Raw genomic sequence first — 13671 nt, forward strand, 5'->3', positions numbered from 1 at the left:
ACTTTTAGATAAATAAGTTATTAAAGGACTAGAAGAATTTCACCAACAGCTTTACTCGTCAAATACCTTGGGCGAGTCAGTACGTTTACCTGTAGACGTTAGTAGAGCATCAGAAGTTACAAAAGAAGAATTAGCATTAGTTCTAGAAAGTATGAAACAAGGAAAAACACCTGGAAAAATTGGCATATCCATAGATCTTCTGGAGGATGTAAAGGGAGAAATTTATTGTGAATTATCTCTGTGCATATATCAGGAGAGCATTCTTGAATTATGGTGCATAGCTATAGTGATTTTACTTCACAAAGAAAAAAAAAGGAGAGCAGAAGGATATTAGTAGCTACCGACCTACAAGCTTGTCATCAAATGTATAAAAAATGGTATATTTTTTACAAATAGACTAATTAAAATTTTAGAGGAAAGCCAGTTGAGACTCGACTTATGGTCACTTACAGATATTAAGTTAACATATCGAGAAAGAGACATAACTCAACAAACTTCCATGTTTACCTTTTGTAGATTACAAAAAGGCATTTGACTCGGAAGTACAAATAGCAACACTCTCTACAAGTAAAAATGTGCAATTACAAGTATTTTAGAGAATATTTATCCAAGATACTGCTATGATTGAACTGCATAAAGATACAGAAAATATAAAGATAAAGAATGGAGTACAGCAAAGCAATACAAATTCAAACAAGACATTTGCAGCTTGCTTGGAAGAATTTTCATAAAGCTGAGTTGGAAATGAAAAAAACTGGAGATTAAAGAAGAATGGCTTCATCACCTTAGATCTACGGATGACATTCTAATTTCAGGCACATCAGAAGACTTGTAAGATGTGCTGAGTGATGTGAACAAGGGAAGTCTCAAAGTAGGTTTAAAAACGAACAAGACTGAAATGTTATGCTTAGTTCAAAAGTTCAAACAATTAGATCATAATCAAAGGAGAGTCTTGAAGAAATTCAAGAGAATAATCATTTAGGCTACATGCTAAAAATGAAGGAAGATAAATGTCTGAAACACAAAAAATACACTCAATATAAAACACCAGCTATGATGAACAGGTATGAGACTTGGAAATTGACGAAAACAATTAACACAAAGTTAAAGAATGGATAGAGAGATAATACTGAAGTTAAAGACATTTTGGAGGTGGTGAAAGAGAAAACGGCACTGGACAGTGAAGTTAGGATGAAAGAGCCATGGGCAATAGAACAAATGTGTTAATAACTGGACTCCGCGAGATAGTAAGCGTGGAAGAGGAAGGCCAGACAGAAGGTGCAAAGACGAAATAGAGAAACTTCCAGGAGTAAATTGGTGGAGATGGGAGCTTCTCGTGCAAGTCATGGAACAGTGCAGAACAGGTTTTTACCAAGCAATAAACAAAGAATGGGTGATGATTTACAAAAGCATTACAAAGCATTACAAATGTGGAGCATGCCGACAGGAGACCTTTTGGCCCATATCTAGGTGATCTGGGTGATTGATGTTTACATCAGGGAGCGGGATTCAGTCCAAAGACTCACATGACTGTTCGTTTATAAACACGGAAATGAAATATTTATGACAAACCACAGGCCTTCATAAAAATAATAAATTTCTTGGTTGGCTGGTGTTTATGAAACATTATTTCAGGCGTTTCTGTGTCCGGCGATGAAAAATAGAAAATAAAAAGAACCGAGAAGTTTTATTATTTTTATAGGCAAACTTAATTTTATTCTCTTATTGCTTCGTTCAATGTCCTTTGGGTTAGCAGGTAAAATTTGCATTATTTTAGAAATACAGAATGTATGTATGGAGGGGAATGTGTTGCACATGGTATGGTGACGCCAACATGGGTTGTACGTTGTTGATGTACAAATACACCTGCTGTGGGTATGTGTATACAGTATATACATACATATACTCGTACACACACACACACACACACACACACACACACACACACACACACACACATATATATATATATATATGTATTATATATACATATATATAGGTTATCAATGAACGAACGCGAGCACGCACACACGCAAAACACACACACACACACACACACACACACACACACACACACACACACACACAGACATACACAACTAGGTAAATACATACACACACACACACGGTTACACATACACACACATGTACGGTGAGAGAGATGGAAGGAAGAGGAGGTGATGGAGGAGGAGGAGGAGGAGGAGGAGGAGGAAAAGGAGGAGTAGGAGAAGCGGGAGGAGGAGGAGGAGGAAGAGGAGGAGGACGAGGAAGAAGAGGAGGGATGGGCTATAATGCGAAGCACATTAAGGTCACGTTCGAGATGCGAAGAAATGGGTGGAAGTCATGTAAAAGAATGGAAATTATAGTAAAATCGAAAACTGGAAGGAGACAGGAGAAAGTGAGGAAGAGGAGGCTGCAACAAAAAAAAACATGATCAGCTTAGGGTGGAAGGATAAAAGAAGAGGACAGATAAAGGAAATCGATGGTAAATGGAGTGGATAGAGGGCAAAGAGCTTGTGGACATAACCCCCCCTCCCCCCACTCCCTCCTTGCCCCCCCCCCCAAAAAAAAAAATAAAATCAAGCATAAAGCGAAAGTGACGGACGAGAATAAAGTGTGTTAAGAATGAAAGTAGGAGAGGTAAGGATGAAAATATTGGTGAAAACAGAATAAAAATGATAATGTTGCAGCCGCAATGGAAGGGGGAGGGACAAAGTAAACCTGTCGTGTAATAAAAAGAAGTAATAATGATGAAATATGAAAATGAAATAAGATGAAATAAGATCAATTAAGATAAATTAAGATAAAATAAAAAATAATAGAATAAGAGAAAACGAAACGAAATGAAATGAAATTAAACTGAATAAAATAAATCACAAGGAAATGAAAACAAATAAGATTGAATAAAACTGAAAAAATCAAATAATGGGAAATAGAAGAAAATAACAATAAAATATAATAATAGAATATAAGCAAAATAAGGCAAAATAGAATGAATTAAAGTAAAAACAAGTTAAAACGAAAAATAAAGTGAAGTATGAATGAAAGAATGAACGGACGAAGGAAGAAATAATTAAACAAATGATAAACAAGCAAATAAGTGATGAATAGATAAACAGGTGAATAAGCAAATATAAAGAAAATAAGAAAAAATATATCAATGAATAAATAAAGATAAACAAATAATCGAATAGATAAACAAACAAGATAAATAAGTAAATATATAAATAGATAAGTAGTATATAAAAACAAATAAAAATATAAAACATATCAATAAAAAACAAATAGAAATATAAAACAAATCAATAAAAAACAAATAGAAATATAAAACATCAATAAAAAACAAATAGAAATATAAAACAAATTAATAAAAAACAAATAAATATAGAACAAATAGATAAAAAACAAATAGAAATATATAAAACAAATCAAAAAAAAACAAATAGAAATATAAAACAAATCAATAAAAAAACAAATAGAAATATAACACAAATCAATAAAAAAACAAATAGAAAAAAAAAAATAGAAATAAAACAAATATAAATATAAAACAAATCAATAAAAAACAAATAGCAATATAAAAAAAATAGAAATATAAAACAAATAAAAAACAAATAGAAATATAAAACAAATAAAAAACAAATAGAAATATAAAACAAATCAATAAAAAACAAATAGAAATATAAAACAAATCAATAAAAAACAAATAGAAATATAAAACAAATCAATAAAAAACAAATAGAAATATAAAACAAATCAATAAAAACAAATAGAAATATAAAACAAATCAATAAAAAACAAATAGAAATATAAAACAAATAAAAAACAAATAGAAATATAAAACAAATTAATAAAACAAATTAACGGAAGATGAACTGGAGATACTAGACCCAGGTGGTGGGCAGGAGTTGTGACTGGAGGAGGAGGAGGAGGAGGAGGAGGAGGAGGAGGAGGAGGAGGAGGAGGAGGCGGCGGCAAAATGCGAAGGAGGTCACAAGAGAAAGGGGTAAAATTGGAGACAGATGCGTAAGAGAATGTCAGGCTGGTTGCATTATTGCAGGCGCAACGACGTGCAGAGAACGAGAAAACGAATTGCAATGGGAAATGGACGAAGTGAAAAGAATTAACCCCATTTTCCTCTCCAAGGGGCGTACTATGAAGTAAACAGATAAATAACAGATAAATAACGGATATATAACATATAAATAACAGATAAATAACTGATAACATAAATAACAGATGAATAACAGATATATGAATGGATAAATCAATAAATAACCCCATTTTCCTCTCCAAGGGGCGTACTATGAAGTAAAAGGAAAATAACGAAGAACATACATAAATGAATAAATAAAAATACAAATAACTAAGTAAATAGATAAATAACAGATAAATAAATGGTTGAATAAAAAAATAACCCCAATTTCCTCTCCAAGGGGCGTACTATGAAGTAAAAGAAAAATAACGAAGAACATTCATAAATAAAAAAACAAATAATTAAGTAAACAGATAAATAACGGACAAATAAATGAATAAATCAATCGAAATTAATACAAATGAATGAGTAAATGAATAAACATATGAATAATGACAAATAAATGAATGAATAAATAAGGAAATAAAATGTAGCAAGATACATAAACAGAAAACAAATAGACAACAAATAACAAAAAATAATAAATAAGAAAAGGTTGATATATATTGATTAACTATCTCCTAATGGGAATATAACAAATGTGAACAACTAATACTCCTAGTTACAAGGTGCTTCCTTACCTAGTAGAGACGCTTGATTAGCCCATATCTATTCTAGATCTCGTTTTATAAATGATAAAGTACAAGGTTTCCGAATTATCTAGATCAGGAGACTCAACCTATTTCCTCATGAATCCTATTTCTAGCATATAGGTATCTAGACAATAAGTCGATACTAAATTGAATCACCAAGCATCTACTTAGTCCCTCTAGTTTTCATTGTCTCATTTCGTGAGAATTTTGGAGTTCATTAGAGGTCCATGACCTAGAGGTTGAGAACCTCTGATCTAGAAGATCAACTCTAGAAGTGAAGAAGAGGCTGGATGACCGCATTGTGAACAGCTGCCCAGGATGTAACACTTCACCCCATACTAATAGAAGTGTTCAAGTGAATCAAAGGCTATAACAAGGGTGATGCAAACAAGGTCATCATAATAAAACAACAGGGTAGGACTCGCAGTAATGGGTATAAACTGGACAAATTTAGATTTAAGAAGGAAATAGGCAAGAATTGGTTTACAAATAGGGTGGTCGATGAATGGAATAACCTTAGTAACCACGTAGTAAGCGCTGAAACTATCAGTTGTTTTAAAAAACGATTAGACAACTTTATGTATGGGGATGACAGGTGGTGATGGATACGGAGCTGCCTAGTGTAGGCCTTATGGTCTTTTGCAGTATCCTTTATTTCTTATGTTCTTATACCATACAACGCATAATGGAAGACTGCATTATACACAATCATGCACGCAAACAACACAACATACACTCTATAAAGGATTTGTGGGAAAACCCAGTTTCGGCTGTGGCATTCCTTGGGGAGACGGGACTGCTCGGACAGACAGTCTAGGGAACGACAACAACAACAACAACAACAACAACAACAACAACAACAACAACAACTCTAGAAGTGATCAGCTAAGCTGTTCGAATTCCTAAGCCAGCACATGGCGGAAGTAAAGTCGTAAGATCTAAAATCCTAAGCTTTAGTCCTAAACCGTTTAATCCAATAATAACACATTTTGAGAACGAAAGCTTCACTCCATATATCTATCGTCGGTACATACACCAGACAACCGTGAGTAATAATAATGATAGTTATAATAATGATAAAAATATATATCAAGATTAAATGAAGATACCCTTCAATTAGAAAAGGAGCCTAAAATTCTAGGTCTATTTTTTTGATAGTCATATAACTTTCACCACACATAACAAAGGCCAGACAGCAAAAAAACGAACCAAATTAAAACTATCGCAAACAATGACTTTGTTTAACAGAAGGAAAATGATAACTATCCTCAAGTAATTCCTAAGAACCATCCTCGACTATGCCTCCACAGCATGATTCCCAACAATCAGCATGACGAACACAGACAACTATGTACGAGATGGGCGAAAAATTATAAAAAAAATAAATAAAATCTGCAGAGGAAAGAAAACCTATGCAAGGGTATGCAGAGAAGAGTGAGAAGGGTTTACGAAGACAGATATTCGTTATGATTTCTCGATACACATGTGGATGCAGTAATGAGAAGGGGAAGGAACGATATAATACTGGAAGATGGAGCGTAGTAAATTGCATGCATGCACGCAGGCGATGTAGTACTGAGAGATAATATATAAAATATCCATAAGCTGGAGATAGAGTTTTGGGAAATTTCTGATAATAAAAACCAAGAACATGTAATGGGAACGACAATAAATAAATAAATGAATAAATAGATAAATAAATAAATAAATAAGTAAATAAACAAACAAGAAATAACAATAAATAAATAAATAAAAATAAGATTAACAAACAAACAAATAATAAATAAATGAATAGATAAATGAATAAACAAACAAAGAAGTAAATGAATGAATATATAAATAGATAAATAACTAAACGAATAGATAAATAAATAGATAGAAAAAGAATTGAGTAGGGAGGGTTATTCCGATATCTCGGGGTAGACAGAGTGGATGGAGAATTGAAACTTGGACGCCGACTAACGGACGCAAGATTGGAGGCAGCTGCGTTCAAGAAAGCTTGTCTTTGAAAAGAGGAATATTCATCTCCGTTTTGTTAAGGTAACAATAATGGAAATTACGGAGAGAATATTTGAAGAGTAGGGAAGACAAGGGAAGGGAAAGAAACAGAGTGGTTGGGAAGAAAGGAAAGGGAGGAAAGTTGGGGAAGGTTCGGAGAGGGATGGGAAAGGAAGGGAAAGGAAGGGAAGAGAAGGGAAGGGGAGAGGAAGGGAGGGAGGAAGGGAGAGGAGGGAGGAGGGGAGAGGAGGAGGGAGGAAGGGAGAGGAAGAGGGAGGTAGGGAGAGGCGGAGGGAGGAAGGGAGAGGAGGAGGGAGGAAGGGAGAGGAGGAGGGAGGAAGGGAGAGGAGGAGGAAGGGGGAGGAGGGAGGAAGGGAGAGGAAGGGAGAGGAAGAGGGAGGAAGGGAGAAGAAGAGAGAAGAGAGAGGGAGGAAGGGAGAGGAGGAAGGAAGGGAGAGAGGAGGAGGGAGGTAGGGAGAGGAAGAGGGAGGGAGGCAGGAAGAGGGAGGAAGGGAGAGGAAGAGGAAGAAAGGGAGAGGAAGAGGAAGAAAGGGAGAGGAGGAGGAAGGGAGAGGAGGAGGAAGGGAGAGGAGGAGGAAGGGAGAGGAGGAGGGAGGAAGGGAGAGGAGGAAGGAGGAGGGAGGAAGGGAGAGGAGGAGGGAGGAAGGGAGAGGAGGAGGGAGGAAGGGAGAGGAGGAGGGAGGAAGGGAGAGGAGGAGGGAGGAAGGGAGAGGAGGAGGGAGGAAGGGAGAGGAGGAGGGAGGAAGGGAGAGGAAGAGGGAGGAAGGGAGAGGAAGAGGGAGGAAGGGAGAGGAAGAGGAAGGAAGGGAGAGGAGGAGGGAGGAAGGGAGAGGAAGAGGGAGGAAGGGAAAGGAGGAGGGAGGAAGGGAGAGGAGGAGGGAGGAAGGGAGAGGAGGAGGGAGGATAGAGGGCGGAGCTGGGTACGGTAGGAAAAAACCATGTATACGTAAAATGACAACGTGTTTCACAGATCACAAGTGAAGCTGAAGCGTCTGCATTCCTGGTGTGTTTTGGGACCGCGCGGCTCGAAATTAAAAGCAGCGGATCCTGGAAATGAACGGGACCTGTTGCTCCATCCAAATCTAGAGTCAATTGGTTCCTGGGAAGAACTTTTGGTCTCTGTTAATTTTTATGTATTTAGTTATTTTATTTATATATTTATTTATTTGTTTACGTTTTTGTTGACTGGTGCCAGAGCTATTCGCGATTTGTAGCAAGTTTTAGTCTCTCCAGACTTATTGTGGTAATTATGATTATCATTATCATATTGATAAAGATTAATGAGTAATAATTAACTGATTATACTTGATAATGATAGAATGTTTGAGAAGATAGTAATAGAATAATGATACAACTGCGCGAGTGTGCAGGCACGCGCGCGCACACACACACACACAATTTTATATATTTATACATATATATATATATATATATGTATATATATATATATGTATATGTATATATATGTATATATGTATATGTATATATATGTATATATATATATATATGTATATGTATATATACACATATATATGTATTATATATGTATATATATATAATGTATATATATATATGTATACATATATATATATATGTATACATATGTATATATATATATATATGTATATACATATACATACGCATATACACGCAACGATTATGGAGGTTGCGATGAGAAGGGAAACCTTGAAAAATAAATGCTGCATTGACAAGATTTGGTCTACGGTGTGATGAACGATTGCACGTGAAATGCAGAGGAACAAGGAATAACTCGCTAACAGAAAGATCAAAGAAATTAAATAAAAAAGTGAAATAAAATATATAAAGAAAAGACTCAGACTTAAAAAAAACATGAAACAAAACAAAGATGATATTTCAAATAAAAAATCGAAACATTATCTGAAACCGAACACAGGCGAAAATCCCAGAAACACTTGTGAAATACGAAACAGCGAAAGGAATCAAAGAAATGAAACAACCCAAAAATGAAATTGAAATTGCGAGAGGAAGCAGGTGGGAAACTCCCGATTGCGAAGACAACAGCTTTGGCGTCGAGAAATTGCAATCAGGACGATAAAAAAAAAGAAAGCGAAAAGACGCGAAGCGAAAAGACGCGAAGCCAAACCAAACCAAGCGAGACAGAAGACAGCGATCATCCACGGCTGGGATGGGGTAGATTGGGTTGCGTGGGGTGAGTGGGAGAGGGAGTGGGAGTGGGAGGGAGGGGAGGGAAGGAGAGAGTGGAGGGGGAGGGAGGGAGGGAGAGAGGGGAGGGTGTTTACGATAACCAGTCACCCGTAAAAAAGATTGTCTCATCGGATGAACACAAGTCCCAACAAATTAGGGACAAAAATCAGGATCTGAATGTAGAAAACCAGAAAATAAATGAATGATGAATTACGATAGCTTAGAATGAATTACAAATACAAAACATACCGACCGGAGAGCTTTCATTCTACAACAAAATTGGACTCAGAAAATAAAATAAAGTAGATAATTATGTAAACAAACAAATTAATCAAAATACTATGAAACAGACATTACATTAATGAGTGTAATTTTCCCTTACGTTATGTTACAATGGTCATAGTTTTTATATATTTATTTATTGTTATAATTTTTTTTCGCATCCGACCTAGATATGGACCAAAAGGTCTCCTGTCGGCATGCTCCGCCTTTGTAATCCTTACTGCTAAATGAGCAGGTCATCCCTTACTCTATGCAAATCGAGTATAGTGTGTCTCTTGTGTGGGATTGTGTCATAGGCTTTTTCAAAGTCCAGTTATAGCCAATCTGGACTCATTCTTTTTCATTGTTTGAGATAGCTGTGGATATATCGCGTTGCAGCTTTTACGTCTGAAGCCGTGCTTGATCTCAATAATTAAATAGTTGTATTCTAAGTGGTGTTACATGACGTTTCATACAACCTTTCCTACAATTGTGACATCTGTTCCGTTCTGAGTAATGTTTCCTAATTCCCATTCTTTCGATACACCTCGATCGTGACACATTTTTTTCTCCTGATAAAAGATTTTTTTTATTTCTTCTTTCTTTCAATATTACTAGATGCCAACCGGTAGTTCTTGGTATTTCATCAATTTTTCTTTTCTTTTCATCTAATATTTTCGTTGCTCCATATTTACGCAAGAAATTAACTTTCTTTCCCATGTATCACATGGGCGAGAAAACACTTCATTTTGAGATGTTTTGAACAAGAATATATAACAAAAATAACTTTCTTTTGCGTCCCACATACGTTCCTTTGTGTTCAAGCTGGTTGCTGACAGACATCATTGGGTCAATGTAATACATAATACTCTTTCATTATCTCCAGTGCTCTTAACACACACACACACACACACACACACACACACACACACACACACACACACACACACACACACACACACACACACACACACACACACACACACACACACACACACACACATATCATTAAAATGAATGGCAAGCTTGTTATGACAGAGCTTCTTGTCGTATTTTTCTCTCTTTCTTAGAGTAATCTTGCCTTCTGTAGGCAGTAACCTTAATAAATCTCCGTAAGGCAGTAACCTTAATATATATATAAACATGTATATCTGGTCCGTAGGGGTTCCTCATGAAGCTCGGTTGAATAAAACGACCCTGTGTTAGACAAAACAAAATCTCTGAAGCTCACCTGACCGTAGCCAAGTCCTCGCATAGATAGAAGATTGAAGCAATTAGGCTGGAGATGACGCCGCTGGCAGCATCTCCTAATTAATTAGAGGACTTAAATCCTTCACCGTCAACAGCCATTACACCCTTCCATCCTCCCTGTCCTCCTTCCTTCCTTTCTCTCTGTCCTTCTTCTTTCCTCCCTATCCTCCTTCCTTCCTTTCTCTCTGTTCTCCTTTCTTCCTTCCTTCCTTCTTTCCTCCCTGTCTTCCTCCCTTCCTTTCTCTCTGTTCTCTTTCCTTTCTCCCTTCCTTCCTCCCTGTTCTCCTCCCTTCCTTCCTCTCTGTCCTCCTTCCTTCCTCCCTGTCCTTCTTCCCTTATTCCTCCCTATCCTCCTGTCTTCCTTTCTTCCTCCCTGTTCTTCTTCCTTCCTTCCTCCCTATCCTCCTTCCCTCATTCCTCCCTACCATCCTCTCTTCCTTTCTTCCTCCCTATCCTCCTTCCCTCATTCCTCCCTACCATCCTCTCTTCCTTTCTTCCTCCCTGTTCTTCCTTTCTCCCTGTCCTCCTCTCTTCCTTCCTCCCTCACCGTTCTCTTCCCTTCCTTCCTCCATGTCCTTCTCTCTCTCTTCCTTCCTTCCTTCCTTCCTTCCTCCCTGTCACCCCACTTTCCATCCTGTCTTCTTTTCTTCCTATCGTCCTATCTTCCGATCGTCCTATCTTCTTATCTTCTTATCTTTCTTCCTTTTTTGACATCCTTATAGCTACCGAAGCAGGGATAACGACTTAAAAATATGAAAACTAAGTTTAAGAAGTGAATATCAGAAATCATTCTTCCATCATTCTTACTCGTTTTATTAAAAGTAAGAATATGCAGATGTTTTCTCACAAATTACCTTAGGAAAATATTACTTGGAAATATATATCTTCCTTCCAGCGATACATGAGCTAAATCAATAATTCATATTCAAGACTGTAATAATGAATTTATACGGTCATAAACGACGTTTTACTTAAAAGCAGGCCAAGAAATTGTTATATATATCTAGAACAAATATTCGCTTTTTTCTTCTTCATATCTTCCTCTCTTCTTTTCTTTCTTTCTTCTTTCTTTTTTTTTTTATTCTTTCTTTCTTCCCTTGCACTCTTCATTCCTCCCCAGCTCTCTTCCTGCCTCACTCGATTCTTTTCTTAGATTCGAGAAGTTTTTTACATTCAAGTACAATCAGTAACACAATGAAATCATCCCCAGACATTTCTTCCTCCTGAAACCTCTCATTCCCTCCCCCCCTCCCAGCATCTACTTTCTTTCCTTATCCCATAATCCATATCAACCTCTACTCCATTCCCTGCTACATGTGTCCCCATGTAATTGAAACTTTCTTATCATCCAGACTCTGTTTTTTTTTAATTCACATCCAACCTCTCACTATCCACACTTTTTTGTACATCTCATCACCTTCCTTAAGCTCAGATTTACTTCCAGCTCCTTTCTCTCACATTACAAAGGATTACAAAGGCGGAGCATGGCAACAGGAGACCTTTTGGTCCATATCTAGGTCAGATGTAAAATAAAAAAAAATCACAGTAATAATGAATAAATAAAAAATATAATAATGTAAATAACAAATAAAATACATAATCAAATGCATAGGTATAGTTAAATAATAAACACTCCCAAACTCCGACATTACATGCTTCAGCCAATCCTTCGTCTCAGCTGCAAGCGCAGTGTCATCCTAAACCTTCCCTCCACGCTCACTTGCCTTCAGACCCTTGCCTTGTACACTCGCGTTTACCTCCCGTACCGCATACACATTGAACTACCATGGCGACATTACGCAACCCTCCGGATCTCAGATTCTCCGGCTCGCTCATTGGCTCGCTCTCTGTCTTGTTCTCGGGGTCGCTCGCTTTCGGTCTCACTCGCTCTCGGGGTCGCTTGCTCTCACTCGGTCTCGGTCTCGTTCTCGTTCTCGTTCTCGGTCTCACTTTCAGCCTCGCTCTCGGTCTTGTTTCCGCTCTCAGTCTCGGTCTCAGTCTCGCTCTCTTTCTCGGTCTCACTCTCAGTCTCGCTCTCGGTCTCACTCTCGGTCTCACTCTCAGTCTCACTCTCAGTCTCACTCTCGGTCTCACTCTCGGTCTCGCTCTCAGTCTCACTCTCGGTCTCATTCCCGGTCTCGGTCTCGGTCCCGCTCACGGTCTCGTTCTCTCTTATGTGCCGCAGAGTCCACTTCCTCCTCACCTCGGCCGTCTTGCCTTCGTCTTTGTAATGGAACGCCCTCGACAGGACCTCCAGAAGTCCTCAGGACTTCGCAGAAGACACTTTACTTCCAGACCGTACTCACGTCCTCCAGTTTCATTCTCAAGTCACATCCTGCTTTCTTGAACTTTGCCCATTCATGTCCGGAATCCCACATCAGGTAAAAGATAAATAGAATAATATAAGAAATGATAAGATAATATGAAACAATATAAAAATGAAAAATAGATATACTAATAAAAAAAAAAAAATGTTGATATCGGACCGGAAACCAGAAATCCCTCAAGGGGACACGTGGCACGTCCCCTCCGGCCCCTGATTGGCTGAGAGAGTGGTGATGTGACGGCAACGGAGACGACTGATTGGCCGAGAGTGGTGAAGTCATGGCAACGGAGACGACTGATTGGGCGAGCGGTGATATAACGGCAACATAGACGACTGATTGGCTGCGAGCGAAGCGAGCTCGCCCGAAGGTCCGAGTCTCCGCGTAGCGTGATCGGGCGCAGCCCGTTGTTCGTAATAAGATAAAATAAAGCAATATACGTCTGAAATTAACCGTTCTAAAATGTCCAGAGAGCATCATGGCCAAGGACAGATGAAGCACCATCTCTCAGTCCCACACTGGAATCACATCATCCACTCGCACATCGAAGTCATTACTCATAGTACCATACAAATGTCACATCTCCTTGGGGCTCACATACTTCTTCTTGTAGTGAAACTACATTCACACACTAAACTTACATCATAAAGTACCGTCTTCTTCCCTCCTTCCGGCCCATCAATAGGAACCTTCTTTGTCTTTTGGCTTCTCGCGCACTGTTTTTCTCTGTTGTGTGCTTTGCCATATGGTCATGACACCGATGTTGCATTCAATTGACATTTTCCTTGCATTCTTGTATTCCCATTCCCGTGCTCAGGCAGGACATTCCAATGTCAAAAGA

This window comes from Oratosquilla oratoria, chromosome 21 (assembly GCF_046742065.1).
Source record: "Oratosquilla oratoria isolate Oo_2021 chromosome 21, ASM4674206v1, whole genome shotgun sequence".
Lineage (NCBI taxonomy): Eukaryota > Metazoa > Arthropoda > Malacostraca > Stomatopoda > Squillidae > Oratosquilla > Oratosquilla oratoria.